The 26,959-nt window shown below is 46.2% G+C and overlaps 1 protein-coding gene and 1 long non-coding RNA gene across 6 annotated transcripts in view; one reads left to right on the plus strand and one right to left on the minus strand.

Moving 5' to 3' along the window:
* Positions 1 to 26,959, minus strand: part of LIPC (lipase C, hepatic type) — a 186,688-nt gene that overhangs the window by 94,926 nt on the left and 64,803 nt on the right. The gene's annotated exons all lie outside the window — the stretch shown is intronic.
* LOC113900280 overlaps positions 23,381 to 26,959 on the plus strand; it is a 130,870-nt gene continuing 127,291 nt past the window's right edge. For all 4 annotated transcript variants that reach the window (XR_003513109.1, XR_003513111.1, XR_003513110.1 and 1 more), the window contains exon 1: positions 23,381 to 26,138. This is a non-coding gene — a long non-coding RNA (uncharacterized LOC113900280). The remainder of the gene's footprint in view (positions 26,139 to 26,959) is intronic.

Genomic DNA, 26,959 nt, shown 5'->3' on the forward strand with positions numbered 1-26,959 from the left:
ATCAGGGTGGGGTTGGGTAGACAAGACGTCTGTCCCCCTGAGGCCTCAGCTGTCAGGAGCTAAGGATTGGGCAGCTCTCTCTTTGGACAGGGCTCCCTTTACCTGTTCTTAAAGGACATTTTTTTCCTTTACCTCCAGATTCTAGGATAAGTTTGAGAAATGACTTCGAGGCTGCTGTGTAGAAATCCAATCCCCTATGGACACCATTCCTTCCTGGATATTTAACGGGGTCACCCTTTGCTTGGCAGGTGAGCTGCGGTCAGGCTTCCACCGGGTATAATTATAATCCTCTATGCTTCCCAGCTCCCGACTCCTGGAGACATGAAGTTTTAACAAGGGCTTCTGCCCTCCCTAATAGCTGGTTGGCAGCCATTTATCAGAGCTAGAAGGCCCTGGGTGATGCCTGTCCTCACTGCCTTCCTCTCCCCATAACTTTGGAGGCAAGTCAGGGCTCCACCCACTCCTGGCTTTGGGGTTCAGAGACTGGAGATTATGATCGGAGAAAGTATTTCTACATATTTCATTGTTGTGTTTTCATTTATATTCATCTAGAGAGTGGCAGATTAGAGGCTGTGAAACTATTGGGGAAAAACAGCTTCTAAAAATACAAGTGCCGCTGGCATGATGGACCAGATTTGGAAAGAGGGCGTCTTGCATTTTCTCCTGAGGTGAGAAGACAACAGGGTAATTATCCAATGAATGGTGCTGGCTCTTAGAGGAGCAGCAGTGCCAAATATCCATGATGCCCATCCACCCACTCGGTGACAAAGGGGCATTCAAGAGCCCTGTAAATAATATTTCCAGATTAGCCAGAGGGGATATGCTGTTTCAGAAAATGAACGGCATCAACATCCTTTATTTCTTTTTGGCAGAAATGCTGGTCGTCTTTGTGGATGTGGCCTGGGTGTTTGGGGGCACGGGGCTGGAGGAAGTTGTACAGTGGCTGGGCATCACTGGTGCTGGTGTGTGCCTCTCCTGCGCAGCTCCCTCCCCAGGCAGCTGCCCTGCGTGTTGCCCTGGGCCTGCTGACCTCCCAACCCCACCCAAACTTAAGTCCTGACTGTCACTCACATAGGCCTTAAAGCAAGTTTCCTAAATTCTCTGAGGATCAGTTTCCCAAGTTTTAAAGTGTATTAAGTAATAGCCCTGTCTCACCTATTGGTGTGGGGTAAAAAAAGAATTAAGTATCACAAAGGGCCTGGACATGGTGAGGTTCCAATTCATATAAATTTTCTTCATAGGATGAGTAGGTAGGTCAGAGCTGGCAAAGCTATCTGATAGGGTGCTTGAGTGGATCGCCAGTCGTTGAATTTCAGGACATGGGGAAGATATTTTTGGACAGGTGGAAATTTCTGATGTCATTCAAACTCTGGAGATGTTCATCTCTTCATCTTATTTGTAGGGTCAGGTCTGTATTGTCATAAAGTAAAGAAGGCCGGTGGGGATCACAGTTAATGTTTCAGTGGTTTACAGTAAACTTTGAAATGCACACTCTGCTTTGTCAAGTTGCCATTAATACCATGTGCATTTTGCAGATGAGAAAAATAGAAGTCAAGATGAATGCCTTTCTCAAGTGGTAAAACTAAGACTGCTAAATCCCGTTTTTCCTCCCCACAGTAAGATGTGATAGGGAATTCATCCTTGGATTGTCAGAGGATGCTGGGGTGTGGCCTTCCCAGAGAGGGTCCTGGGTATTGCCCAAAGGAATACTTAAGGAGAAGAAGTTTGCTCATCTATATAGTCATTTTGCTCTAAGCTTGGAAAATGAGAGGCCAAAAAAGAAAAAACACCCAGGATTTTTTTCTGTCCTGAAGCTTCTTCCTCCCCTAAGACCTGGTTCCTTTGTGCTGAAGGCCTCAAGCCTGAGCGTCACTGCTCTGACATATTTCAGAGGATGGATCAGATCGAGAGACAGTTTCTAAAGTTGGGAAGGAAATGGGATTAAGTGTTCCCCTCTCCAAGGAGCCCTTGGTGGCTTAGATAGTAAAGAAGCTGCCTGCAATGCAGGAGACTTGGGTTTGATCCTTGGGTTGGGAAGATCCCTTGGAGGAGGGCATGGCAACCCACTTCGATATTCTGTTTAAAAAAAAAATTTTTTTTTAAATTTACTTTTAATTGAAAGATAATTGCTTTGCAGAATTTTATTGTTTTCTGTCAAACATCAATATGAATCAGCTATAGGTATACATATATATATGGCTTCCCTGGTGGCTCAGCTGGTAAAGAATCCACCAACAAGGTGGGAGACTTGAGTTCAATCCCTGGGTTGGGAAGATCCCCTGGAGAAGGGAAAGGCTACCCACTCCAGTAATCTGGCCTGGAGAATTCCATGGACTGTATAGTCCATGGGGTTGCAAAGAGTTGGACATGACTGAGTGACTTTCAATTTCTTATATATATATACCTTATATATGTTATATACCTTATATATGTTGTATACCTTATATATCATATATATATATATACACACCACTCCAATATTCTTGCCTGGAGAATCCCATGGACAGAGGAGCCTGATGGGCTACAGTCCATGGGGTCACAAAGAGTTGTACACAACTAAAGTGATTAACACTTTCACTTCCAAGGAGCCTAACTCTGGAAGCAATGCATTCCTACAGGTGGTAAAGATAGGATGGACATGAGAGTGATTACTAGGAACACCTAGTACAGTGCCTGGCACATAGTAGGAGCTTAATAAATAGCTGTAGGATGCATGGCATAGATAAGAAGATGGATATATTTGATGGCAACATGGAATTCATTGGCCAATCAGAGTGTTCCCTCTGAGAACCATCTGATTACTGAGTTGGAGGGAGCCTTAGAAATTAAGACTAAATTAAGTAAGACTATTTTCTTCCTTTACTGATGAGGAAACAGACTCTGGGTTTCCTCAGGCAGAGTAACCTATCCCAGGCCCCAGGCTATTTGAGGATGGAGCGTGGCTTTCCTAACCTCCAGCCTCCCTGCCACACTCTCACGACGCTCTGGACAACAGGATTCATGATGAATCCAGGGTGCACACAAGATTGCCTCAAACCCCATGAATACTTCAGCTGAATTTCCTTAAAATAACTGTTGGGATCAACTTAATGTGTTAAGGGTTCTGGGGGTAGGGTGGGGGAAGAAAATTCTGTTAAACCTGCTGATTGCCCATTTATTTCCATCCCAGCTCTTGAGAAAGTTGCTTCTGAATGATCGTATGTGCTCTGGAAATGCTATAATTAGTCAGCCTGTTTAGGCCACACTGTTCTGAAGCAAGAACCATCAGGTGGGAAATAATTTGACTGATAGTTGAGAAACAAAAGTGTTTTGTTTTAAATGACGATTTTGTTGTTTAGTTGGTGAGCTGTGTCCAACTCTTTGCGACTTCATGGACTGTAGCTCACCAGGCTCTTCTGTCCATGGGATTTCCTAGGCAAGAATACTGGAGTGGGTTGCCATTTCCTTCTCTAGGGGTCTTCCTGACCCAGGGATCGAACCTGAGTCTCCTGCATTGGCAGGCAGATTCTTTACCACTGAGACACAGTTTTAAATAACAGATTTTCCAGAAGTTATTTATTAAGAGACTGTCTTTTGCTTCAGCAACATGGTGGAATACTCAGATTGACTAACCAGTTTTTTAATTTTTAAAAGTTTTAAATGCCCAATAAAAGCAATGCTATCGATCTTACCCTCATTAAAAATAATAGCTATTGCTTACTATTTACTGTCTACTGAGTATTACTATGTCCTAGGCACTCTGCTGAGCATTGCACATGCATTCTTTTCATTTAATCCTCACAGCAAGCCTCGGGGGTACAGGTATTAGGTTTAGCCCCATTTACACAACAGGGTATTGGAATTCTGCGAGATTAAGTCATTCACAACACTCACTCTGAGTCTGTGCTCACATTGTACACTCATTCCACAAACACTGACTGCACACATCAAGAATAAACAAGGGCTTCCCTGATGACTCAGTGGTAAAGAATCTGCTTGCCAATTCAGGACACACGGGTTTGATCCCTGGTCCAGGAAGATCCTACATGCCACAGAGCAGCAAAGCCCATGTGCCACAACTGTTGAGCCTGTGCTCTAGAGCCTGGCAGCTGGAACTGTTGAGCCCACAGGCCACAACTAGTGAAGCCCACACACCCGTGATCTGCAACAAAAAAAGCCACTGCAATGAGAGCCTCTGCAACTAGAGTAGCCCCTATTCACTGCAACTAGAGAAAAGCCCTGTAGCAACAAACACTCAGCACAGCCAAAAAAAGAAAATCAATCAATCAATAATTTTTTAAAAAGCCTGAGCAAGGCACAGAACCTTATCTTGAGAAGTCACGTCTACTTTAAAGGAGGAGACATAACCAATGGATACAAGACAGCTTGGACATTAGTTAGGCTTGCAATAAGCTGACACAATCCAAGCAACCAAGCACGTAACCACCCTGGTTTGCATAGGACTGGCCTGGTTTAGTACCAGATGTCCAACAACCTAGGAAATCCCTTAGTCCTGGAGAACCGGGACAGCTGGTTACCCTACGCTCAGCAGAAAAGTAGAAAGGATGCTCTGTGAGACCCAGCCAGAATAGGACCGAGCCCGGCTTCCCTGGTGCCTCAGATGGTAAAGAATGTGCCTGCAACGTGGGAGACCTGAGTTCAATCCCTGGGTCAAGAAGATCCCCTAGAGAAGGGAATGGCTACTCGCTCCAGTATTCTTGCCTAGAGAATACTGTGGACAGAGGAGCCTGGGGGCTACAGTCCATGGGGTCACAAAGAGTCAGACAAAACTTAGCGATTAACACTTTCACTCAGGCACATGAAGGGGAGAGAGAGGAGAGGCCAGGCAGAGGGATGGATGCGAGCAAAGCCACGGTGGCCAGAGAAAGCGACATGGATGCATCAGAGGGTCAGTGTCGAGGGAGCAGGAGAGAAGACACATCTGTGCTTTGTTATGCTGTGGGTTGTCTGTTTATTGGAATTTATTTCTAGGAAGAACAGAAACCCTGGGTATCTGATGCTTGGGAGGCACTTTGCTAGAATTCCGGGGATGGAGAGGAGCGTGATGTTTGGTGCATACCTGCTTTGGGCCCAGTGGTGCTCATCTGGGTTCCTTGCTGTCGCCTCCCCTCACAGCCCTCAGCATGGGGTTCAGAACTTCTCATTGTTCCTCAGGCTCACACCTCTAATCTGTGTGGTGAGAAACCTCAGGGCCCTTGGGAAGAAGAGGCCCCAGGCCCAGCCCACCCTCCCCGCAGTGTCACTGGGAAGGCAGCGCTGGGTGTCTGTGGGATATCCCACCTGCTGCCTGATTAAGCAGCTGACCTGGGGCCTTCTGCGACCCTCAGGAATCTGGAAAATGAGAATGGCAGTGCTTCCTCGCAGGGATGCTGTGAGGTGCAAGAAGGAGAATGACTGTGTCAGCACCTGGCACAGCGCTCAGTGCCTGTAGGTGTGAGGAGGAGGTGACATTCAAGCCGACTCTCAGTGGGGGAGTTCTCCAGGTGAAGAAGGAGGGAGAGGAGACTCAGAAAACTTGGTTCCTCATGTATGAAGGCATGGAGCCCCGAAGCAGCCTGTGGCCTAGGGGAGCGGGGGACAGTGCATGTTGTTGTTGGGTGGGGCCTTCTCCCCAAACCCTCAGCCTGCCGGTCCCTAGTGTTCCCTGACCCCATGAATACCTAGAATCTTTAAAGCCACCATGGACACTTTCCTCTCTTCATCCCTCATAATCAGTCACCATTTCCTGTTGATGTCACCTCCTAAGTCTCCTTTGAATCCACTTTCACTCACTCCCGTCCCATGGATATCAGCTCTCTCCTCGTCACTGACTCCCCATGGATGTCCTGGCTTCCACTTTTGCTTCCTTCCAGTCCAGTCTACACACCAGCAGATCATGAAAACTGATGCTGGTATTTCCCTGTGTGTGCTTAGTTGCTCAGTCATGTCCGACTCTTTGCCTATACAGTCCATGGAATTCTCCAGTCCAGAATACAGGAGTGGGTAGCCTTTCCATTCCCCAGAGGATCTTCCCAACCCAGGGATTGAACCCAGGTCTCCTGTATTGCAGGTGGACTTTTACCAGCTGAGTCACAAGGGAAGCCCAAGAATACTGGAGTGGATAGCCTATCCCTTCTCCAGCGGATCTTCCCGGCCCAGAGAACCGAACTGGGGTCTCCTGAATTGTAGGTGGATTCTTTACCAACTGAGTTATCTGGGAAGCCCAACCAACACTCTTTGATAGGCTCCTAGAATTCTTGGGGAACCCACCATAGACAACCCTTGGCGTGTAGCAAAAGTGCCAGATGGTGTGGTCACTGCCCACTTTCTAGCTGCCCCTTGAGCTCCTCTCCTCCTTCCTCTACACTCTCCTGCCATGGTGGGTGGCTCTGCACAGTTCCTAGAACATGTCTTACTCCTTCCCCACGCAGAACCTTGACTTTCAACCCACTTCCTCCCCTTTAGCCTAGTTCACTCCTGCTCATCATTCAAGTTTTTGCATATATGTTGCTTCCTCACTGTGCTCTGTAGCATTCTCAGCCAGAGTGTTCCATTTGCATCTGATTTTAGTTAAGAATCTGCATTTGGAGGAGGTGTTTTGAGAGGCAGTGTAACCAAGTGGTAGACTCATGGGCTTGGGAAGCCAGGGAGTGTGGGCTCAGAACCACTGATGCTCACTGGTGTGACCTTGGGCAAATTATTTACCCACCTTAGTTTCCCCATCAGTACAAAGGGATAATAATAGTACCCATCTCAGTGGGTTGTGAGGATTAAACAAGTTAATAGTAGAAAAGTCCTTACTAGTGCTATACCTCACCCATATTAGGTCACTGTATAAGTATTTGTTACATAAATAAAATGATTTGCTCCCAGGCATTTTGTTCACACCCCAGGAGTGGCATCTATCGTGTTGTGTTTGGTCAGACCTGCTTCCCTCAGCTGTAAGGTCCTTTTGAGGGCAGGGACTATGGCTTAGGCATTTTCTGTATGCTGATGCCCAGAAAAGTGCTCAGTGCACAGTAGGTTAGCAAGAAATGGTGCAGGAAAGGAATAACATGTGATGAAGGAGGTGAAATGCTAAGAATAGAATCAGATTCCAGAGGCAGGCCGGCATGCTTAACTCTGCCCATGCCCACTAGCATGACGAGCCAAAAGGCAGGGTCCAAGGCGAGATGCTCCTAGTTTTAGTGTCCCGCCCTCTAGGGTAGACTCAACACCACCAGTAGATCAACTCAAAATTTCCATAGAGATTTTCTCACTCAGCTCAGTACTAAAGGACAAAGAACACACTGGGCATACATTTTAAAAGACAGACACTAAAACTCAAGGAGTGATCTGGAATGGCTGGGAATGTCACTTTAAAATGCCCTTTTTAAGTATGGAGGGAATTAAGATATTAGATTAACAGATAAATGTCCCAGAGAATAAATTAGAAAATTAGTCAGTTTTTTTGCTTCAATAGCCTCTTTTGCTGAGCTTTAAATTACCAGTACTAAGTAGGGAAAAAAAAAGAGGACTCATTAAAAAAATTGATTTAGGACAACTTGCTAAGAGATATTTTTACCCAATGAGCATGGTATTATCGGAGACAGCTGTGCTCTTTAACTCTCCAAATTTACTTAAAGAATAGATGGAAAACCATCTTTCTACTTTATATGTGTGATTTATTTTGGGGAATGAAATCTGTATGCTGAATGGCGGTACAGCAGTGAGAGAGGCATGGCTGGGGTACCCAGGCTCCCCTCCCACCCCCACTATGTCTCTAGTAGTGTGTGTGTGTGTGTGTGTTTGTGCACGCGCGTGTGTTTTTGTGTTTCTGGGAAACTTCTGCCAGGTGCAATATCTCCTTTTATCTCCAATATCATCAGAGTTACTAAATCACAGCACTAGCCTGTCACCTGCCTATTTGTCAGGTATCACATCAGAGGCCCCTAGAGTTGGGATTTTAGATTAGCTCTTTCTAACTGCTATTTTGAGCCAGTGTGCTCACTCAGTCCCGTCCGACTCTTCACAGTCTGGATTGTAGCCCACCAGGCTCCCCTGGCTATGGAATTTTCCAGGCAAGAATACTGGAGTGGGTTGCCATTTTCTACTCCAGGGGTTCTTTTTGATCCAGGGGTCCCAGGACATCTCTTGCATTGGCAGGTAGATTCTGTACCATGCGGCCACTGGGCTGTAGAACATCTGTTACACATGGTCCCTTTTTAATCTTTAGTAACTTAGCATTTGAACAAAGCAGTGTGAGATGGTCTAAGCAGTTCATATGCTTTGCAATTCATTTCAGTAATGATAAAAATGAGTTAAAGTTAAAATGTTTACACATATTTAACCCCTTTTTGAAGAAGGTATTTGGTTAGTTAGCTTTGAAACATTTAGTAAATGCTTGTTCTATACCCACATCGTTTGATTTGTAAGTAGGGACATCATAGTTGAGGTTGCAAATCATGCTTACTGCCGGGAGACTCCACCCCAGCCACCCTCTTTCTGAATGAAGGGCTCCCTTAATATATTCCCTACTTGAGAGTCTAAGGCTGTCCAGAGTCTAAGAAAATACCCACCCACTCTGTGCAAGGCTTGGGGTGAGAAGTTATTTGTTGAAGGAGGACCAGTTTGTGGTAGAGTCAGGTCTCAGAAATAGGTTTCCTGACTTCCCTAAACCCTTTCAGAAGTCCCCACACCATAGGTGAAAAACTGGTGTTGATCATTTGTGTAACATCACACCACAAAGTGTCTAATTCACTGCAGATGTTTGCCACAGACTGTTATCCTAGAGACACAGGATGTATTGGGTTGGCCAAAAAGTTCATTCAGGTTTTCAGTACCATCTTACAATAAAACCTGAATGAACTTTTTGGCCAACCCAGAACGTGGGGTTTGGTGGGGACACCCATCGTGCTGTGTTCTCCTGCTGTCCCCAGGGACACTGCCCAGTGTGCGTGGGCCCAAGCAGAGGAGGGGCCGGTGCCCAGAGCTCTAGTGACCACAGTAGCCCCACACACCTGCTTTTCTTGAACTCTTTCTTACTCTTACAAACTAGGAGATAGGTAGGTATTCCTTGTCCACTTTATAGATGAAGCAACGTGGCCAGAGAGGTTTGCTGTTGTTGCTTAGTTGCAAAGTCATGTCCAACTCTTTTGTGAGCTCCATGGACTGTAGCCCACCAGGCTCCTCTGTCCATGGGATTCTCCAGGCAAGAATACTGGAGTGAGTTGCCATTACTTTCTCGGGGATCTTCCCAACCCAAGGACTGAATCCAGGTCTCCTGCTTGGCAGGCAGATTCTTTACCACTGAGCCATCTGGGAAGCCCTCTAGAGAGGTTAGGTTAGGTAACTATTGAAGACTTGGGTCTGCCTGACTCTGAAGCCTGAGGAAGCTCTTCCCATATAAATAGACACCATACAAATGGACAACACTGTCCAGAAGTTGAGTTGGCTGTGTAGAGAAGAGAGGCACAGAGCCTTAGTTGGAGAGAGAAGATGAGGTTGATGGAAGCTTTTCCCCGTGCATTTTATTACGATCATTTTTAAAGAGAATACCTGTGGCAGATTCATTTTGATATATGGCAAAACCAATACAATATTGTAAAGTTAAATAAAATAAAATTTAAAAAAAAATAAAAAATAAAGAGAATACCTGCAGTGCATGGGCTACCTCTAAAAGCAGACAAATGAAAAGGTTCCCATTAGGTGCTTCTGAACTAGAAACCAGGAGGCTAGGTCTAGGATAGGAGAGACATTTTTTTTTTTTTTACCATATACTTATTTTGTACCTTTTAAAATTTTGTGCATGCTAATGTGTTACCTTATTAAAGGTAAATAAAATTTAAAAGAGGAGAGAAGAGAAAGATAATGCATGTATTTGCTGAAGAATTTAGCCTGTACAAATGGAATGTGGGACACGGCCATGAATGTCCTTCTGCTACTGAGCCCAGTCCTTCTTGCTACCCCTTCTCCCCACCACCATGGCCCCCATCAGCCATTGCTGTCATTTTGAAGACCCTTTGTGCACACATGCACACATGTCCTCTTTAGCATAAGTTAGATTCTGCTTCTGCTAAGTCGCTTGGTCATGTCCGACTCTGTGCGACCCCAGAGACGGCAGCCCACCAGGCTCCCCCGTCCCTGGCATTCTCCAGGCGAGAACACTGGAGTGGGTTGCCATTTCCTTTTCCAATGCATGAAAGAGAAAAGTGAAAGTGAAGCCGCTCAGTCGTGTCTGACTCTTAGCGACCCCATGGACTGCAGCCCACCAGGCTCCTCCGTCCATGGGATTTTCCAGGCAAGAGTAGATTGTACACATTGAGTGGTAGTTTGTTTTTTTCACTGACTACTCCACATCATTACATACAGGTTTATTTCATTCATTTCAAAGGCTGCCTAATGTTTCCTCTATGTGGATGTAATAAAATGTATTTATCCAGTTCTCTCTTGATAGATATTTAAATTGTTTCCAGTCTTTGCTCCTATAAGAAACGTAACAGTGAATATTCTTATTATGTCTTTCCACACTTGTGCAGGTCAGTCTGTAAGATAAACATTTAGCCGTGTACATCAAAAGATCAAAGGATATTTGTGTCTTTGATTTTTTTTTTAAGATTTTTTTTTTTTTTGATGTGGACCATTTTTAAGTCCTTATTGAATTCAATACAATAGTTCTCTGTTCCATGCCCTGGTTTTTCCTGATCTTAACTCTCTGACCAGGAATTGAACCTGCACCCGCTGCATTGGAAGGTAAAGTCTTAGCCACTGGACCACCAGGGAAGTCCCATGTCTTTGATTTTTAAAAATGATATGTGCAGCTTAAAATTTGAGAGATACTGTCATATTGTCTCCTGAAAAGGTTGTACAATTACCCTTCCATCACAAGGCATGAGGATGTTGGTTCTTCACACACAGGGAAGGTTTTTGCAAAGAGGAGCAAACTTTCTATGGAAGAGAAGTCTTTAGAGACACAGTGCAAAGGCTGTAAGGGCTGGTTCCACGGCCTCTCCACGGCAGGGGCAGAACCATATCCACAGGGCCTTTGCCCACCTCCATGGGGACAGGCTTTCCCTCCTCAGTCAGTCTATGGATATTTATGGAATATCCACTGTGTGCCATGTACTTTACTAGGACCTGGAGGGATCACCAGAAGTCAGACTCTGGACCTGCCCCTAAGAAACCTGTAATCTAATTGGGCAGCTAAGAAATCCCTTATGAGAAGAGAAGCAGCAGTACAAAAGACTGAAAGCCCAGGTTCTAAGTGAGGCTTATGAACAATAAACGTCTCTGGAGGCGGGGGGAAGTCGGATCACTTTTGGCCTTGGGAGTCCTCTCAGAGGAAGCAAAATTATCCTAACCTTGAAGAATGGGTAAGATTTTGCTAGGCCAAAGGGAGAACGTGAGTGTTAGAGGTGGGAAACAGATTCTTAGTTATTACGCAACAGTTAATTGGTGCTGATCACAATGCATGAGATGTAAGAGATGTGGGTTCAATCCCTGGATCAGGAAGATCCCCTGGAGTAGCATATGGCAACCCACTCCAGTATTCTTGCTTGGAAAGTTCCCACGAACAGAGAAGCCTGGAGGGCTACAATTCACAGGGTCAGAGAGAATTGGACACGACTGAGTAACCGAATGAACACACACACACACACATACATGCCAGATACTGTGCAAGACATTAATTAATTTGCTCAAGTAACAAGTCCTGCATGCCTACTGGGAGCCTGGGGAACTTAGATTCTAGGCATTTTCACACTTGTATGCCTCATTTTACAGAGAAGCAAACTGAGGCCCAGGGAGGTTAGATAACTTGCCCAAGGTCACCCAGCTAGTGAGTGGCCAAGCTGGGAGCTTAAATTTGGTTTCCTGATCCTTATTATCCCTTGCTAACTGCTAGAAAGCAAAGGTACCGAAGGAAAAATGCACAAAACCCATTTGGGAGATAAAATATAGGTCAGTTTATGAAGGATAATTTAGGTACCAGACCTGAGGTCTATTCCAGTTGCCCAAGCTGCATACCCTTATAACAAAACAATCTGTAAGAAAAGATGACATTTTTGTGGTCTGAAATTTCACAGCTCATGCAAGTGGTGTTTATTTTTTCCTGCAAATTACAATCTGCATTGACATTATTAAGGAAATCACATGGACCCAGCAGAAAATGAAGAATCCAATTGATTATTTTTATTGCTGTAGAAGTCTTTTGTAGGCGGGCTGGGCAGAGACCCAATTTCATTTGCTTGTAATATTGCAAACGCTGCTAATTGCCTGTCTTTAGTAAAGGATAGAGACAAAGGAACAATCAAAGGTATTTATTCGAATTTGGATAAATTAGCTTCCCATTTAGTGGGCTTCATCTCAGTGCAGAACACCCAAACTCCACATGTTAATAAATGACAGTCACGACATCACCTTTTGCACTGTTTGTACAGTTGTTTCTGGCAATGCTGCAAAGTACCATTGAATTGATTATTTTCAGGCTGACTTTTTTTCTGCAGAACTTGAACTATTAGTGCATTACCATTCAATCCAATTTAGTAGTTATGACAGTTGGAATAACTACATTGCATCTTAATGTGTGTGTCTCATGCATAAATCACATTGTTTGCCAAGCAATAATGAACAGAGAAGCTGCTGCTGCTGCTGCTAAGTCACTTCAGTCGTGTTCGACTCTGTGTGACCCCATAGATGGCAGCCCAGCAGGGTCCTCCATCCGTGGGATTTTCCAGGCAAGATTACTGGAGTAGGGTGCCAATGCCTTCTCCGGAGAAGCTGCTAGGAGACTGGAAATCAGTGCTAAACAGATAACTGGGTCTTATAGATTGGAAGGTGGAAATTCACTGAACATCTGAGAGTCCAGTAAACTCTGGCTTCATCTCTGGGACACAGAGCCCATCAGAATATAGGTTATTTTGGTGCTTAATAGATCTTCATTGACATGACATCCTTCCAATGTTTATAAAAGTTGCTTTAGTTTTCCAGTTTGATGCACATTTTCTTATTCATTCATTCATTTTTGCTCAGTACTGTTGGGGGTCTGAAGAATCATGCATTGTCTTTGCCCACTGAGCAATAACCCTGTAAAGGCTACCAAACAAATGCATACTAATTTTAGTAGTGCAAGGTAGAAGTGGTCTGTGGTCTGAAAGCTTTGTTCTTGGGACAGATGGCAGGCAATAGGTTTAGAACCATACTCTGAGGTCAGTTCTTACCAACTATATGATCTTGGGCAGTTTGCATAACCTCTCTAGGTCCTAGTTTTCTCATCTATGAAATGGAGATAAACCACAGCCATGATGGAGTTATTAGAGGAGTCAACTACCTGATGCTTAGCTCAGGAAATGGAAGCTTTTATAATTACTGTTTATTCTTAGATTTCAGGCATCAATCACCCAAACTTGACAGCAAGGCAGGTGGTGGTGGGGGTTATCAGGGAGGACTTTGTGATGGGTAAGCCTTGGGTAAGCTGAGCTGTTTGGAGGAGATGGGCCTTTTGCAGGCAGGAGCTGAAAACCAGAGCTGGGGCAGGTGGATAGGGTTTGGGTACAGGGTGTGGGTCCCTCTGACATGAGTGGGAGAAGTAAGAGGAGATTGGAGAAGTAGGTGGCTTGTCATGGAGGGATTTATGGACCCCTGCAAACTGGCAGGTTGTTCAAGCTTTCCCCAAGAACCAGGCCAGTCCTCATAAGCTAAGGGGAAGTGAAAATCTGTTGCTTGAGGCCTGGCTTCCCTGGAGATCTAGTATTTTATTCCCAAAATGAAATTCAATCACTGCTTCCCTGGGAAAATCCATAAATTAAGGCAAGGCAGAAAACACAGGCATTTTCTAACTTCTACATCATCCATCTCTGAGACTCTGTGGGAACTTCCAACAGGGGTGGTCAGGGTAGACATAAGTCTTCTACAGGCTTAAAGGGGACGCATTACCAATGATCTTCAAACCTTTTATTTTCCTCATTGTGGAGTTTTGTGCCCTTTAAGATGACATAGAGAATATTTTCCCCCAAATTACTAGATTTCAAAAGCCTGTAAAATGGCTGTGGGCCCCACTCACATCTCCTTTCTCCCAGCCCTTTCCAGCTCTGTCCCCAAGGGCTGGTCCATGTAGATGAACTGCTAAGTGGGATTCTTGGAAACTGGGGGCCCAGCCCCTGAATTAAGGTGGTTGTCTCAGCCCTGCCTCCTTCTTTCACTTCTTTCTTCAGCTATCATGGGCTCATGGGGCCTCAGAAGCACCTTACCCCATTCTAAGATATATCTGGGGAGAGGAAATCCAAGGCAGGTTTTGTTTTAGAAGGTCAGAGATGGCAGATTTCCCTTTCTTCCCTGGAAGAAACTGTACAGACAACCTTCTGGATTCCTTATCCAATGCCTGTGACTTCCGTTGAACGGAAAATATCTTTAAAAGGAAAATGGGACCTCCTTGGTGGTACAGTGGATGGAAGTCTGTCTGCCAATACAGGGGATATGGGTTCGATCCCCAGTCTGGAAAGATTCCACATGTCAAGGAGCAACTAAAGCCCATGCACCACAACTACTGAGCCCACACACTGCAACGACTGAAGCCTGTGCACCTAGAGCTCATGCTCTGCAACAAAAGAAGCCACCACAGTGAGAAGCATGTGCCCCACAATGAAGAGTAGCGCCTACTGGCTCCAATTAGAGAAAGCCCGTGTCATGTGTAGCAACGAAGACCCAGTGCAACCAAAAAAATAACTAAATAAATAAATTGATGATAATAATAATTAAAATGGAAAACCCAAAGGAGCTTGGTGGGGATGCTCTCAGTCAGAGCTTGACGAACACTGGCTGATTCGGAACCCAGCCACCCTGGTGCAGGACTGATTATACTGAGACATCGCTGCTCTTGATCGACATGAGTCAGAATGAGCCTGAAGGCAGTGGCACCCCACTCCAGTGGCACTCCACTCTTGCCTGGAAAATCCCATGGAGGGAGGAGCCTGGAAGGCTGCAGTCCATGGGGTCGCTGAGGGTTGGACACGACTGAGCGGCTTCACTTTCACTTTTCACTTTCATGCATTGGAGAAGGAAATGGCAACCCACTCCAGTGTTCTTGCCTGGAGAATCCCAGGGACGGGGGAGCCTGGAGGGCTGCCGTCTATGGGGTCGCACAGAGTCGGACACGACTGAAGTGACTTAGCAGCAGCAGCAGGCAGAACCCTGGGCGCGATGCAAGCCAACAGAAACAGAGAGGCTATGGAGTTCAAGGCCAAATGAACTTTGAGCCAACTGTTACCAGGCAGCAATTATAGAACATTTTACAGCCTCCCAAACTGGGGACACGTGCCATCCATTTGATTCTGACCCAGCCCTGTGAGAAAGGCGGTCTTAGGCTTGTTTCATAGGTGAGGAAGTGAGGCTCAGAGAGGCTTGTTCAAAATGTCACAGAGCTAGCAGCTGGCAGAACTGGTGCTTCAGAGGGTCTAACCCCATGCTCCTCTCCTGGCACCACGCCACCGTCATTTGTTATGCAGCCAGCAGAATGGGGTCCAGACCAGCTGATGGACTGACCCCTGTGTATTCTATTCTTAGTGTGAATCACTGTAATGGCTGGGGCCTCAGTTTACCCAGCTGCCTGAAGGAGGGGACTGATTCCAACTTATTGCCAGCCCAGAAGGAAGGCATAACTACTTGGCACACAAAGAAGAAATCAAGAGGAACCAGTCTACATCGCTTCCTGGGGCTGTGTCTCTTGGAGGATGATATGCAAAATGCGAGATTAGAATAAATAGGATGAAAAAGGGAGCCTCCCAGTACCCCGTGTCTCCCCGGACAGTTCATAGGCTCTGCTCTGAGGGAACCTGTCCTGCTATCTTCCCAAATGAGCCCTAGGGGCTGCCTGGCTCTCAGCTGTACCAGAGACTCGGAGAACCTGGGTGCCAGAGCAGATGGACCTGGGCTGGAAGCCCAAGTTCATCATTTCTGTACTGATCACTTAGCCCAGCTGAGACTCAGGGTCTTCATCTGTGAAATGGGGACATATAAGAATACTATCCTGCTAGGGTTGTTGTGAGAGGTGAGACAACGCATGGACCATGCTTGGCACTCCGTCTGGCATAAGGAGTGTCCCCTGGACTTCCCTGGTGGTCCAGTGGTTAAGAATCTGCCTGCCAGAGCAGTGGACATGGGCTCAATCCCTGGTCTGGGAAGCTTTCACCTGCTGAGGGGCAACTAAGCCCATATGCCACAACTACTGAGCCCACACTCTAGAGCCCACGAGCCGCGACTTCTGAGCCCATATGCCCTAGAGCCTGTGCTCCTCAACAAGAGAAGCCACTGCAGTGAGAAGCCTTGGAACCACAACAAAGAGTAGCCCCCCACTCACCGCAGCTAGAGAAAGCCTGTGCATAGCAACAAAGACCCAGACAGCAAACAAACAAAAACACATAAATAACTTTTAACAATTAAAAGAAGTGTCCACTAAATGATGTGTCACTTTTATTGCTAACATTTGGTAAGTGCTCACTCTGTGTCAGGCACTGTGCTAACCACTTTCTATAAATTAAGTCACTCCATCCTATTAAACAACATAATACTGGTAAAGAGCTTCACCTAGTTCCTGGCATAAGGAAAGTGCTGACAGTGGTGCCTGTTGTTAACCTAAGGTTTCTCGCAGTTAAACCTGCCCGGGTCTGGGCCTCTGCCCAGGTCCTGGGCTATCTGTTTCATGGGGACGGAATGTCATGACCTAGCTCATGTGTCCTTCAGTGTCTCCCTTTGTTGTAAATTCATTTATTGCTCGTGGCCGAGCACAGAGGCCACCTCCTCACAGGTTTGCGGTTTCCTGATGGAGACAGACAAGTAAATCAGCAGTTGCAGGGTAGTTCCAGGGTGCCTCAGTGGGGGTGAGGGCGAAGCTGTGGTCGTGGGGAACAGGAAGGGGACAGTCACCTCTGATATGAGGGCAGAAAGGGCAGGGAGGAGGTGATAGAGAAAAGACATTGGAATTGGTCTTGAAGGAAGAGCAAGAGTACGCTGGGCAGAGCAAAGGAAAGAGGACGTATTCAGGAAGCTGTGGGCCACTGGAGAAGGGCGGTGAGCAGGCAGGGGAGCGGGTGGAGGGCCGTGGTGACCAGGCTCAGTTGCATTTTCTCTGGAGGCTGTGAGGAGCTGGGAAGAAATGTGATTAAATCTGCCTCTTTGAAACATCACTGGGATTGCAGAGAAAGGTTGGATGGGAGAGTGGGAGCTGCTGGGGGCCTAGAGCAGGAGTGCAGGGCAGGGGGGTCAGGGTGTGGAGAGCACAGGAGTCAGGGAGTGCAGGGCAGGCAGGCTGTGAGACCTGTGGGGAAATGAGGGTCGGTGGACTTTGTGACTGGCTGGATGTGCGGGGAGGGAGAGAGCCACCCAGGGTGACTTCAGAGCTCTGACTTGGGAAGATCTGACAAGGGAGGGTTTAGAAGGGGCTGCGTGAAGGGGCATCTGAGAAACCATTTGTTCCCTCATCAAGGGCAGTTTGGTGGACAGATGGGAGCCTCTCTGCTTTGGCCACTGGGCGGAGGTCCTGAGTCCATGGGGACCTGGACACCCAGCAGCCGGCTCCAGCTGCCCCAGCCTGGGAGTGGTTCGTGTCCTTGACAGGATGAGGACTGTGACACGGAGGGGAGTGGAGGGGCCTCAGGATATTTAGCTTGGGTTGAGGGGCTGAAGAAGCCGTTACCCTCACCCTGACCCTTCATGTCTTCACGGAGAAGATGCAGCTCTTTGTGCTCCCGAATGCCAAGCTTCGACATGTGAGAGAGAGCCCAGAGATGCTCAATCTGGGCTCAGCATAAAGGAGACTTGTTTTTTTCACTACAAGATGGTGACAGATCGCCTGTGTCAAGAGAAATACGTGTAAAGTGCTCTTTTCTGCTCCTAGCACAGAGGGTGTGCTCCCTAGTGGTCAGGAGGTGCCTGGAAGAACTGTCCTCACCTCTCCCACCTGAGGTTCCCAAGCTCCCTGCCCTGGTCCCTGGAGCTCTCAGTGGAGGAGGGACGGTTGCCTCACCCTGGGCTTCAGGTGAGGGTTGCCCTCCCACTCCAAGACTACACCGCTTTTGGGTGAGTAGATGAATCTGGCGTGGCTACAACACGGTTTTAGCTGACAGTGAGTCAAAAAGGGGACAGCTTTCCTTTTACCCAGATTTGCTTCAGTGTGAAACAAGATGCATGCATGTGTGTTCAGTCACTTCAGTCGTGTCTGACTCTTTGTGACCTCATGGACTGTAGCCCGTCAGGCTCCTCTGTCCATGGGATTCTCCAGACAAGAATACTAGAGTGGATTGTCATGCCTTCCTCCAGGGGATCTTTCTGACCCAGGGATCGAACCCATGTCTCCTGCATCTCCTGCCTTGCAGGCAGATTCCTTACTGCTGAGACAGTGGGGAAGCCGGTGAGACAAGATAGAGACTGTCAAATGGCCATAGTCAGGCCAACCTGACTTGTCTAGGTTGGAGATAATCAAGACCCTTGATCCTTTGGGAGGCAGCATGGTACACTGGAATGAGCAAGAGATTTGGGGTCAGGGAACCTAGCATGAAAGCCCGTCTTTGTCCCTTATGAGCTCTGTGACCTCAGACAAGTCACCTAACCTCTAAGACTCACATTCCTCCTCCTCTGTGTTCTTTTAAGGAAGGCAAGAGATGATGCAGGCAAAGCCCCTCACTGCACCTGGCATACAGTAAGGACACAGGAAACTATCACCACATCCATAGCTGAACCAGCTACTGTGAGAAAAATATTAACTGGAACAGTTTCTTCTCCTCCTACCTCCCGGCTGCATCTTCACATGCTGTCCCCAGACATTTCCCCTGGAGTTTTGTCTGTGGGTTGTCATTTTGTCTGCTTGCCTTTCATCCTCCTGAAGCCTTGCTAATCGCACAGGAAGTGGGTGGGTAATGTGCTTCTCTGTTGTTCCACTGGCCTCCCAGTGAGTCGTACTGTTTTGCTTTCCTCACCACGGGGGCTTCTCACACCCTCTAATGACTGTTTTCCCTTCAGAAATGGCATATTTTTAGACAAAAGTATTTCCTGTGGTTCATCTCTGACTGTCTGGCAGATCTCTGATTTCTCATCAGTTTTCTCTGCCTCTCTCTGGTCACATAAAACCCACTCCAGCAGCGTGTGTGCAGGAAATGCAGGAACCGCACGCTCCCAGCAGCCTTCTCTGCTCTGAGCTGATACCCAGCATTCAGGGGCTGGGGCCCGAGGCCAGGGCTGGGTTGTCCTTGGTTGAGGCCTTGGGTCAGAGTAGTTGGGACTTTGGTGGATACTTTTTTAGCTGCCGCCCTGCCCCTCCAGCGGGTTGTCCAGCTCCCCTGTGCCAGTGTTGGAGAGTTGGAGGGTGGTGGTGGTTTCAAAATTACCAGAAACACTCACCCTTATTTGTTGTTGTTTGTTGTTCAATCACTTAGTCATGTCCAACCCTTTGTGACCCCATGGACTGCAGCATGCCAGGCTTCCCTGTCCTTCATCATCTCCTAGAGTTTGCTCAAGCTCATGTCTGTTGAGTCGATGATGCCATCCAACCATCTCACCCTCTGTTGCCCCCTTCTCCTCCTGCCCTCAGTCTTTCCCAGTATCAGGGCCTTTTCCAATGAGTCAGCTCTTCACATCAGGTGGCCAAAGTGTTGGAGCTTCAGCATCAGTCCTTCTGATGAATATTCAGAGTTGATTTCCTTTAGGATTGACTGGTTTGATATCCTTGCAGTCCAAGGGACTCTCAAGAGTCTTCTCTAGCACCACAGTTCAAAAGCATCAATTCTTGGCTCTCAGCCTTCTTTATGGTCCAACTCTCATATCTGTACATGACTACTGGAAAAACCATAGCTTTGACTATACTGACCTTTATCAGCAAAGTGATGTCTCTGCTTTTTAATATGCTGTCTAGGTTTGCCATAGCTTTCCTTCCAAGGAGCAAGTGTCTTTTAATTTCATGGCTGTGGTCACCATCCACACTGATTTTGCAGCCCAAGAAAATAAAATCTGTCACTGCTTCCACTTTTCCCCTATTTGCCATGAAGTGATGAGACTGGATACCATGATCTTAGTTTTTTAAATGCTGAGCTTCAAGCCAGCTTTTTCATTCTCATCAAGAGGCTCTTTAGTTCCTCTTCACTTTCTGTCATTAGAGTGGTATAATCTGCATACCTGAGGTTATTGATATTTCTCCTGGCAATCTTGATTCCAGTTTGTAATTCATCCAGCCTGGCATTTTACATGATGTACTCTACATATAAGTTAAATAAGCAGGGTGACAATATACAGCCTTGTCGTACTCCTTTCCCAATTTTGAATCGATCCACTGTTCAATGTAAGGTTCTAACTGTTGCTTCTTTACCTGCGTACAGGTTTCTCGGGAGGCAGGTAATTTGGTCTGGTATTCCCAACTCTTTAAGAATTTCCCACTGTTGTGATTCACACTGTCAAAGGCTTTAGTGTAGTCAGTGAAGCAGAAATAGATATTTTCTGGAATTCTCTTGCTTTCTCCATGAAAAAGAGCTTAAGTGCATTGGGCAAATATGGAAAGTTCATAGTCTGTCAGGGATGCTGTGCAAGGCATAAAGGAAGCTAATGAAATGTACACAGCTGGGCCCCTGCCACCAGGGAGCTTCAGCGGGGAGATGGGCGAGAGCAGGAGGAGGGGAGCCCGCAGAGACAGAGGAGGGAAAGGGCTACAGGGAGAGAGCTACCAAGGACATATAGGATTGGGTGAGGTTATGGGGAGGCTGGAGGCCCACCCTTAGGCAACCTGCCTTTCCTAAGCCTCTCTACACAATGAGGATTGGGTAGTCTTCATCTCTGTTTGGTTTAATTCATTCATTTAGTTGAACTTTTGGAGGACTGACTCTAAATACTTCTTTAGTCACTGTTTAACCCACCCCTACATCACTATGACATATGTGCGGCATTCAGATCATTTCTTTGCCCTTCTGTGACCATGACTGATAAGGCTAATGGACTGTTAGTCATTCTTCTATACCACGCCTAGTATTATCTTACAATCCTCCATACAGCAGTCATCTCTGATGGAATGGAATTGGTACTTGAACTGAAAGCCATTTGTATCTTTGGCCTAGACTCCTAGACACTGGATATGTGCTGAGGCCTCTGTACATTTCAAAAGTTTATTATTTTCCCCACAAAATGCTGCCATGCTTCAATTCTTTCTGCCTTTCTTTATGGAAGCCCATTTCTCCCCGTTGCTTAGAAGACTAGAGAGTGTTCAGTTCAGTTCAGTCGCTCAGTCGTGTCTGACTCTTTGCGACCCCATGAATCGCAGCACGCCAGGCCTCCCTGTCCATCACCAACTCCCAGAGTTCACTCAGACTCACGTCCATCGAGTCAGTGATGCCACCCAGCCATCTCATCCTCTGTCATCCCCTTCTCCTCCTGCCCCAATCCCTCCCAGCATCAGAGTCTTTTCCAATGAGTCAGCTCTTTGCATGAGGTGGCCAAAGTACTGGAGTTTCAGCTTTAGCATCATTCCTTCCAAAGAAATCCCAGGGCTGATCTCCTTCAGAATGGACTGGTTGGATCTCCTTGCAGTCCAAGGGACTCTCAAGAGTCTTCTCCAACACCACAGTTCAAAAGCATCAATTCTTCGGCACTCAGCCTTCTTCACAGCCCAACTCTCACATCCATACATGACCACAGGAAAAACCATAGCCTTGACTAGATGGGCCTTTGTTGGCAAAGTAATGTCTCTGCTTTTGAATATGCTATCTAGGTTGGTCATAACTTTCCTTCCAAGGAGTAAGTGTCTTTTAATTTCATGGCTGCAATCACCATCTGCAGTGATTTTGGAGCCCAGAGAAATGAAGTCTGACACTGTTTCCACTGTTTCCCCATCTAGTTCCCATGAAGTGGTGGGACTGGATGCCATGATCTTTGTTTTCTGAATGTTGAGCTTTAAGCCAACTTTTTCACTCTCCACTTTCACTTTCATCAAGAGGCTTTTGAGTTCCTCTTCACTTTCTGCCATAAGGGTGGTGTCATCTTCATATCTGAGGTTATTGATATTTCTCCCGGCAATCTTGATTCCAGCTTGTGTTTCTTCCAGTCCAGTGTTCCTCATGATGTACTCTGCATATAAGTTAAATAAGCAGGGTGACGATATACAACCTTGATATACTCCTTTTCCTATTTGGAACCAGTCTGTTGTTCCATGTCCAGTTCTAACTCTTGCTTCCTGACCTGCATACACATTTCTCAAGAGGCAGGTCAGGTGGTCTGGTATTCCCATCTCTTGAAGAATTGTCCACAGTTTATTGTGATCCACACAGTCAAAGAATTTGGCACAGTCAATAAAGCAGAAATAGATGTTTTTCTGGAACTCTCTTCCTTTTTCCATATCCAGAAGATGTTGGCAATTTGATCTCTGGTTCCTCTACCTTTTCTAAAACCAGCTTGAACATCAGGAAGTTCACGGTTCACATATTGCTGAAGCCTGGCTTGGAGAATTTTGAGCATTACTTTACTAGCGTGTGAGATGAGTGCAATTGTGCGGTAGTTTGAGCAAGTTTGAGCATTCTTTGGCATTGCCTTTCTTTGGGATTGGAATGAAAACTAACCTTTTCCAGTCCTGTGGCCACTGCCGAGTTTTCCAAATTTGCTGGCATATTGAGTGCAGCACTTTCACAGCATCATCTTTCAGGATTTGGAATAGCTCAACTGGAATTCCATCACCTCCACTAGCTTTGTTCGTAGTGATGCTTTCTAAGGCCCACTTGACTTCACATTCCAGGATGTCTGGCTCTAGGTCAGTGATCACACCATTTGTACCTGTGAATACCCTTTATTCTTAAAATCAAAGAACATATTCCTTAAAGATACTGAGGAGGTGGAAAGTCATCTAGCATTTGGGAAAGGTGTTTACTGAGAGGTGATCAAGATATGGGGTCTTTGATATATGCAGGATCCCTCTGTGTAACTGGCATAAACTCCATTATTTGAGTGCTCTCAATCACTTTTGTGATTTAAAAAAGTCCAGAGCAATTTAAAAAATAAAGTCTAGTTAGAAGTGAAGTGAAGTGAAGTCGGTCCAACTCTTTGTGACCCCATGGACTGTAGCTTACAAGGCTCCTCTGTCCATGGGATTTTCCAGGCAAGAGTGCTGGAGTGGATTGCCATTTCTTTCTCCAGGGGATCTTCCTGACCCAGGGATCGAACCCGGGTCTCCAGCATTGCAGGCAGACGCTTTACCGTCTGAGCCACCAGGGAAGCCAGTCTAGGTAGAGGTGAATTTATTCTGCAGCAAATGAAACTTAAAAGAAAAAAAATTATTTGGCTGTGCTCGGTCTTAGTTGTGGCATGTGGGATCTTTTTTTAGTTGTGACATGCGGGATCTTTAGTTGCCGCAGGTGAATTCTGAATTGCGGCATGTGGGATCTAGTTCCCTGACCAGGCACTGAACCTGGGCCTCCTGCATTGGAGACTTGGAGTCTTAGCCATTGGGAAGCCACTCCCCTCCAGGGAAGTCCCAGCAAATGAAGTTCAAGCTTAGGCCCTCACTTACAAGGTGTCTTTTGTACTTTCATGTCTAATTTTATATTTGTAATTTTGTTTTCTTTTTCTTAAAGTGAGCCTCTTCTCCCTATCTCCAACAGTCTGGGGCTTTGTCCTCACACAGCCTGGCTCTGCAATGGGTAGAGAGAAGCTCTTCTCGTTGGTCTGTACCGTGTTCAGTGTCACCAGCTCCTTGATTCTCCTTGGAATGTGCTGGGAACGGAGTATCTGCCTTTTTCCCTATTCTTTTTTTGTTTGTTTGTTTCTTCTCCAGAAGCCTTATTCATTAATAACTAGAATCCACTTCTATGACAATCACTAGAATTTCACTAGTGGGTGGGTCACTTCTATGGAGGGACTACTGTAAAGACTAGCATCTATCTCTGCTCTGGGCTGTAAAGATGGTGGCCAGGCCTCCTGCAGTGAGTGATGCAGCCCCAAGCTGCTCAGCCTCCCTATCTGAGCCAGGTGGGCAATAGGGCTGGCCCTCTTAGAAAGCAACTGATTTTCAATCTGTAGAGTTTTAGAAGAGAAGGCCTTACTATAGCCTTGGGCCCAAGCCAGATGCTCCCGTCCAATGAGAGGGTCAAGATACTGTGCTCTTAGTAACCATGACTGTGTATATGGTTGTGACTCTGGTTGGCCTGGAAATGAGCTTAGAATCCTTAGTACTCCAACATGATCATAAAACAATTTTCTCTGATCCTTTCTAAGTTATTAGAAGAAAAATAGGAACAATGGTGAGTCAATGCTTAATGTTTATCATACCTTGTCATGACCTTTTAGATCAAGCAGGACAGCCCTGGGTGTGGACACGGGCAGCACAGCTGAGATATACTAAGTCAACACCTCTATGTGAATTCTAGCAGCTGTGCAAATAAGTGGGTGCAAGGTGGAGGGCTTGACCAGGCAGAGGAGCCAAGGTTCACAGGAAGGAAAGAAACCAATTTAATGAAAGTGGATTGTAAAGCACACAAGCCTTAATGTGGCTTTAATGTCCCAAGCCCAGAACAGTTCCATGGAGTCTGTACAGGGCAGCTCTTCTGGGGGTTTTCAATCTAGGCTGAACTCTAACTGCTCTGCAGTGGGCCCTTGTGTCATTTGAAAAGTTCCCTACGTGATGCTAATGTTTGTCCAGATGTGAGAACAACAACACAGTTGAACATCGTCAGTAGGTATCAACCACAAATTCCTGGCGAGCATAATATCACAGAGCTGGGAAGGGTAACTCAGGTTGGGAATCACATTTGGATTTATGGACCACCCATCTCAGGAGTTAGATCAAGAGAGACATTATTATTCCAAAGCAGTGGTTCTCAAATGTGAGTGTGTGTGAGTCCCCTGGAGGCCTTGCTAAAGCTTCTATTACTGAGCCTCATCCTGAGAGTTTCTGGTTCATTAGGTCTGGGACCCCCAAACCAACACATCTGACATGTTCCCAGGTGATGCTGATGCGATGGGTCTGGGGACCACACTTTGGGAATCACTGCTGTAGAGGACACAGGTCTTGGCCCTGAGAGGTGTTGCTGGTGAAGTGGAAAGAGAGTGAGTCTAGGAAGTAGAGGACCTGGATTCAGGTCCTGGCTTTGCCATGACTCGTGCACAGACTGTGTGGCCTAGGGTGAGCATGTGCCCTCTCTGAGCTCAGTGTTTTTGTCCATTATCTGGGGGTAAGATGAACTATTTACCTGTTTCCAAGGTTTGAGTGGGATAATCAGGAATACATTTCATTTGGAATTTACCAGGTACTGAATGTTCTCCATGCATGATTTTGATTATTTTTCTCGACATTTCTATGTAGTAGGTCCTCTTATTCTTATAGGCTCAGAGACTGAAGTTTAGGCAGCTTCAGTACCTTGTTAGGAGCGTTGAGTCAGAGGCTGTTCTGGCCAACCTCAGAGTTCAAGCTCTCAACCACTGAGCTATCCTTGACCCTCAGTTGGAAACCCTGTGAGCACTAAGACCTGCCAAGTAGTATCTCGCTGTGGTTTTTCTGAGTGGTGAGCAGGGCTTGATGTAAGGGATACCTGGTGGGCGAATCACTCTGCAACAGTGAGCAAACCCCAATTAATTCAAGTCTGGGCAGATCGGGAGGGGTTCCAAGAGAAAACAACAAAACGCATCAATCACTCAGTAACTCTGTTTGAGAACAGGCCACTCAGTTAAGACATAGGCATTAATTAGGAGGAAAAAAGGAGCAGAACAAACAGCCAGCAGGAAGACCAGAGGCCTCTGTAACAGGCTGACTGAAGCCCAGGAAAGCTGCCTCCTGGAAACCTGGCAGCAGATCACAAAGCCTGACACCAATTCATTAAGTCAAAGCAGCCATCTTGGGGAAAGGGCTCTTTGAAGCAAGAAAAAAATGCTTACGAGAGACATCAGGAAAAGTCATCCAGTGGGACCCAATATGTGCAAATCAGAAACCATGAGCTGAGGTGGCACTCAGGGGAGCTTGCAGAGATAAGGAGCCATAATCGAAGATTCTGCACCTCGAACCAGGAAGCTCTGGAGAGATGGGTGTCATTGGGTCACTGGGAACAAGACACCATGTTCAGGGCTGGGTGAGTGGGACAGGTGATCCCTGAAGATCATTGCAGCTCTTAGATCCAGGGGTGACCTGGAAGCTGGATCCATGCTTCAAGGGTCTACCAGATTTCTTTCCCCAGGTAAGTTGTTTGGGTAGGGGTACAATGAATGAAAAAAAAAATTGATTATCAGGAAGAATTTGATAAAGTTTCATGCTAAAGTTTATTAGAAGAAAATTTGTTATAACTTTTACACATGGGTAGGAATGTTGTGTCATTTACACATGGAGATTTCCATGGACAGAGTAACCTGGTGGGCTACAATCCCTGGGGTTGCAGAGTAGGGCACGACTGAGCGACTAACACTCTGACTTTTCACAGGAATGTTGTGTAACAAACTTGTTGTTTAGTCGCCAAGTCGTGTCCAACTCTTTGTGAAACCCTGGAGTGTAGCCCACCAGGCTCCTCTGTCCATGGGATTTCCCAGGCAAGAATATTGGAATGGGTTGCCGTGTCCTTCTCCAGGGGGTCTTCCTGACCCAGGGATCGGATCTATGTCTCCTTCCTTGCAGGCAGATTCTTTACCTTGGAACGACCAGGGAAACCTAAACTACTTTATGATAAAAAGGAGGTGGGATTATGTGAGGGGTCTGATAAGGCAACAGATGCCTAAAAAGTGCTTTGAAATCTGTAACTGTTATTCATTGGAATAAAGGCATCACAAAAACTCAGATCATTTTCTGAACAAAAAGCTATGAAAAATGACCTTACTCAGTAATTACAACAATTATGAGTTTTATTTGATCTGGTAAGAGAAGCAAGAATCCATATGCATCTTAGGAGTTAAGATGCTCAGCCTCTGGTAATGATGAAATCGGACCATGTGAATGGGCAGAAAAATAGAAGATGACCTTTGATGTGGACAAGATCATGATGTGTTTAGCAGCAAGTAACCCAAACAA

Source organism: Bos indicus x Bos taurus, chromosome 10 (assembly GCF_003369695.1).
Source record: "Bos indicus x Bos taurus breed Angus x Brahman F1 hybrid chromosome 10, Bos_hybrid_MaternalHap_v2.0, whole genome shotgun sequence".
Taxonomy (NCBI): domain Eukaryota; kingdom Metazoa; phylum Chordata; class Mammalia; order Artiodactyla; family Bovidae; genus Bos; species Bos indicus x Bos taurus.